Here is a 6,112-nt window from a genome sequence, read left to right as displayed (position 1 = left end):
TGTAAAATAGCTTGAGCATGGAGAGGCAGTTTCACAGAGACAGGCAAGAGTTGTGCTCTCACTACAAAAACCTAAAATAAGTGAATGTCTGCCAGCTTTTTGTTAACCAAAAATGCTTCAAAGCTTTAAAGTTGTGGCACACAGGATCAGTATTTCAAGTTTTTAAAAGTTTGAGTACACCAAATTCAACACACGGTATAACAATAAACAGAAAACAATAAAATTGGATCACTAATTATTACAAAGGTTATGATTAGTCTAAATAGAAATGTATCATAATTGTATTTTATAAGCAAATCACTTTAAATAAATAAAATTGTAAGCATATTGGACATGCAGTTCAGAATCATAGCAACTAGTGGTGATATTTTGTAGCCTGGTAGTCTGGTGGAACATTGAAGAACTAAACAGCTGAATAAGCTTGTGCTGGCCTCACCAGTTTCTCTACAACATCTTCTACACTAAAATATTCTGGTTTCTGATCGTAATGTAGCTTGCATGTATTAAAAATCATCTTTATCGCAAATGCTAAAAGAAATTTTCGCTCTGTCTCTTCCAATGTTGGTTCCATCGTCACCGTGAGATGTCTGGTCGTATTGTCAAAAGACATTACAGCAATCATTTGCTTCTCATTAGGACGAAACATTTTATAGCTTGGACCAAACTTTGGTTTACACTCCAAATCTCCATACATAATTTTTTTACAGTTAGCATCAAATATGTCATTATTTACAATGCTTCCAATCTGTGCATTTCCCGCCATGACCTGAGAAGTCAGCGAATGAGCATTGACATTGTCAAGGTCAAACCAGTCAAGAAAACTATTTGTGTCCCGAGCGTGTGCCACTAATGTTGATACCATCCGACACTCTAGAATCAAAAAAGGATTTTCTCCCAGTTTTGGTCTCGCAAAGTAGTAGTCAGATTTGCTCTCAAAGTTGAATCCAACTTTTTCAATGATATAATGTGTTGCTGTCATTCCAAGATTTTTAATGGCTTTTCTTGGTGCTCGAATATCATAACAAGGTATGGTTATCCTTTCTTGCAATTCTTTGAGGTATCTTTCAGACTGTTTTGTCAGCTGCTGATCAGCGGTGGCCATGATCGGGAAAAGGCTTCCAAAACTGTTGTCTGAACAACAAAGTTTTCGCATATCAAGATCAAAAAACTTTCTAAAAATCTTTTTGGCAAAGCAGATAAGTAGAGCTCTCGAACTAATACCGAATCTTTGATCCATTTGAAGTAAGAGACATTGACGTGAGCAATCTGCAGAAATCTTACAAATAGGGCTACTCTGAGATTCTAGAGACTGCAGGTAGTAGCACAGGCCATTCTCGCAGGTATTTATTTTATAGACGTTTAAGAATGGGTCTTTATATCCATCTAACACTCTGATGTCTTGTTGGAGAAATCCCAAAGTTACTTTTTTATTGTCTTTGAATAAAGCGTTAACTTCGGAGGTCGTTGTAGAGCTCAACATGTTGTGAGCATTAAACTGCTCATGGAAGTTTTTGGCTTCTGAGATCCTCACAAGTGTTACACGACCATCGTGTCTACTTTGTATAACACTTAGAGTAGTCAACTTTTCTGCATCTCTAACAGTGTAGTAAAATGTCAGATTGCCACGTTGTCTATCATCATAATATGCAATCTCTGAGATGTAAAAATTGTTAGTGCTTTTCAGCCAAGCAAGCCATGAAAACTGATCAAACGTGGGTTTGCGTGGTGGTTTCCCTTCTGCTAAGACAAATGGCTCAAAATTGTCTGCATTTTCACAAGACGATGATGGGTTGTCTATAAAATTTGCAGCCATTTCAAATGGCTAGTTATTGAACTTGTTTGTAGATAAATAGTTAGTAGGTGAAATATGCCAGCTATCTGTAGAATGACCATTGCTTGGTTTTAAGCTTAAATTATTAAAATATTTTATCTTCGGTGAACAATTTCAAAAAGTTTTGATACCAAAGCATATTTGATAACCCATTATACCCTTTAGTGTTATTGGATAAATAAAAAAGGGTGTTCATGAGCCCAGAGTTAAAAAATAAACTTCACAGTTTTAAAATGAGCTTTAATTAATTTCTGTATTACAAAATGCATAGATAGTATTTCATAAAGTTAACTTCAGTTTTAAAATCTGCGCATCATTTGAACAAGCATGTTGTGCTAGATATATCAGTACCAATGACTCCTTTAGCAGTCGATAAAAGATAATAGCTGGTAAACCATTTTTACCTGCTATGTTGAGCAGCAAAATTTATTGCCAAATTAAAGCAACTCTTGTAAATTCAATGTTGACCAGCACCAGCTTTGTAGACAGCATCTTGAATAGTTTGTTTCAATGTCGTATTAAACTGCTTCACCTCACCATTAGTATGAGGGTAATGAGTACTTTTTACATGTTTGATTCTACACAAAGCTAGATACTCATCAAACTCTCTCGACATGAAGTTCATGGCATTATCACCCGCACGTTCACCCGGATAGCATTTTTTAGCAAATACTCTCTCAAGAAAATTGATTATATTCTCCGATCTGACGCTACCGTGAAAGCTACCTCTGGCCACTGACTGCGATAGTCTAGCAGTGTTACAGCAAACTTATCATTACGACTACCATCAATCACAACTACTACAATCACAAATCGGCCTACACAGTCAATGCTGACTTTCTGCCAAACTCTCTGTGGTAACTTTACAAGATTTAGAGGATCTTCTTTAGTAATAGGGCCTACATGATCTATCATCGCGTTTACATGTTCCACGATCACGAACTGCACTCTCAATCACATTATCAATACCCTTGAACAAGTAAAGTGCCCAAATGTATTTCTTAGAGGAGGTGATACCTTGATGAACTTCATGCCCTACGGCCTACACCAACAACTCGACTTTGCATAAACTCAGTGACTAAAATATGCACATCTTTCACCACCATTTCGTCATGTAAAGAGAGCTTATATTTTAATTTTTGTAATACATGTAAAAAGAGTCCAGCGCAGTTGATTGAATTCTCCATGTGGATCTGATAACTTGGATCAGTTGCTGAATCACAGTATCTGATTGACAAACTGTCGTAAACTCGTTGAAAGTAGCATTTATCATAGCCTCTACTAATGAGTCCTCACCTGTTACAAGAGTCCTGTTTTTACAGGCAGCCTAAACATAGGGTCTGCTATTACATTATCAACACACTTGATAAGTTTTAAGTCAGAGTTGTATACTTTGAGCTGAGAGCGTCATTTGGGTACTCGGTGTCCAACACGTTTAAACAGTGTGGCTAAATATAGACAAATAAGTGGGTTGTGATCAATCCTAAGTACGAACGACTACCCCAGAAGTAAATATGCCCAACCCCGTATTCCCTGGGGCGGCTGGGAAGCCGAGCCACCTCAACTTTTTAATGATTTTCGGCGGCTGAGTACTAAGAATTGCAGTCTATGATCATTCACTTGGAATCTCCAACTACTAATTACTAGCGCTAGTTGCGCTAGTTGCTCTAGCGCTAGAGTCGCATCATCGAACTTCATCGCTAGTTGCGCTTTAGCGATGAAGTGGAGAGTATGGCGCCTTACAGTGCCTCGCGTCGCGTGTTCGCAACTCGAGTTGTACAACTCGAGTTGCCGAGTTGTACAACTCGGCCTGGGTTTTTGATGAACTCGAGTTGTGTTACGCAAAACTAACACGGGTTTGTAAAAAAGCACAGTGAGTAATTGGGGTGTCTCATTTACAGAACATTTACAGAAATTTAATAATAATAATTTAAATATATATATATATAATTATATTTAAATTATATATATTGGCGAGATTTGCGCATATTTATTTCTATAAATATAAAGAGACAAAAACAATTGTAGAATGTAAAAAGCAAACTAAAAACAATCTATGTGGGAGCAGGACCATTTCTTTTTCAAATGAAAAACGAGTGATCTCTTTAGAACCTGACAATAAACTGAATGAACACAGAAAATGAACATAGAATTTATTTCAACGGCGTTTAGTGATGCACAAAAAAAGTACTTCGCGTTCCATGTTCTCAAGCCGAGTTGTTGAACTCGAGTTGCTGTTGAAAGAACTCGGCTTGGGTTTTGATGAACTCGAGTTGTACAACTCGAGTTCATCACTTTTTTCATTTGAAAAAGACATGTACAAAGTTGTACAACTCGGCAACTCGAGTTGTACAACTCAAGTTGCAAACACGCGACGCGAGGCACTGTAAGGCACCATACTCTCCACTTCATCGCTAAAGCGCAACTAGCGATGAAGTTCGATGATGCGACTCTAGCGCTAGAGCAACTAGCGCTAGTAATTAGTAGTTGGAGATTCCAAGTGAATGATTATAGACTGTAATTCTTAGTACTCAGCCGCCGAAAATCATTAAAAAGTTGAGGCGGCTCGGCCTCCCAGCCGCCCCAGGGAATACGGGCTTGGGCATACTTACTTCTGGGGTAGTCGTTCGTACTTAGGATTGATCACAACCCACTTATGAACTCGAGTTGTACAACTCGAGTTACGCAACTCGAGTTGTGTAAATATAACTCGAGTTGTACAACTCGAGTTATGCAACTTGGCACACTATAATTCGCCACTAGCTTTAGTTTTACAATACATACATTCATAGTTTAATTTCTATTAGCTAACGGGTGCCTATTGATGTACCATTGTTAATATAACCAGATCTACGGTTATGCTACCGTAATACCAATATATTGCACCTTAATTTTACAAAGTCGTGTTGCGTGTTCACAACTCGAGTTGTGAACACGCAACGCGAGGCACTGTAAGGCACCACAGGAGTGACTCACTAAGCCAGTATTGGTTTTAGCCTGCCACTAATGCAGTGAGTGAGAGATCCTTTTCTGCATTGAAGCAAATCAAAACATCGACGAGTAGCTCTATAGAGGGGCAGGCTCATCTAAATAATCTTCTAATATTACTCATATATAAAGATGTTGAAATAGATACAGAATCAGTTGTGAAAGATTTCTGCCATGGACACCTTGACAGAACAAGAACTATTGCAATAAAGAAGTAATAGCTCTTGTTCTGTCAATATCCCTTACAGAAATCTGTAGTGTCATGAGTTCTATATCATTCGTTGAATAAAGAAAAAGTTTTGCCTACCATGAACCATAAGCAATATATTTTTATAGATTTTGATGCTTACAATTGATTGCATTTATGCATACTTTGAGGGTTGTTGATGATTGAAAGGTCCAGTTGCTTAAAAACCCCGTTAAAATCTCCGTGCTTGAAAACCTCCAGGTGTTCACAACTAGTCACCTAACATTTGCAACCCCAACTTGCAACCAGAGAATACAGGCCTGAGTATTCCACCGCTCGACAGCCCAAACACTTGACAAAGCTTCCAACTCAAGAGTACTATAAGTTGACTCAGTATCTGATTTTGAAGCAAATGCCACTAGTCGCTCTGACCCATATTTTTACACTAGGTTCACTGCTAGCATCAGCAAGTATGATTATCTCAAGGTTGCTACTATATGCTACTAGCAGTTCACTGCATAACATGGCTTATTTGGCAATAGTAAACTCAATTATGGTTTTCTAATTCTACAGAAGCAACTTACTACTTGAAGCACACACTATTATCATATTACTTAGACTAATTGTCCTCGGCGACAAACCTGGAACCAACTTATTTTACGCTTTTCCTAGTCTTACACTCTACTGATGTAACCACAGCTACATGTATTTTGTTATGCAAAAGTGTAATCCTTTCACTACTGACACAATATCCAAATGACTCAACCCTAGATGGCCTGTTAGTAGTTTAGAGATAGTACTAGTAGATCTTAGGGTAGTTTAGGATGAGACTTACCTTAACTACCTTCTCAATAACAACGTTCAGATCAGTATGATGAAATTTTGTGCCATTACTAAACATGCTAATGTTATTCAGATACCAGACGTAACACTTGCGACATTCATTCAGTACTCCACTCATGAGCTTACTAAAACTGTCTCAAAGATAGCTTTAAACGATGTCACATCAGAAAGGAAACATGGGAATGGACAGCCACGAGAAGAATCAGATGGAGATCTCTGACTCATAAGAGTGTGAGGACCTTTGAAAATGGAAGAATATAGTG

This window comes from Watersipora subatra, chromosome 4 (assembly GCF_963576615.1).
Source record: "Watersipora subatra chromosome 4, tzWatSuba1.1, whole genome shotgun sequence".
In the NCBI taxonomy this organism is placed as follows: Eukaryota; Metazoa; Bryozoa; class Gymnolaemata; order Cheilostomatida; family Watersiporidae; genus Watersipora; species Watersipora subatra.
The sequence above is the reverse complement of the archived record's forward strand: the minus strand, read 5'-3'. Positions refer to the sequence as shown.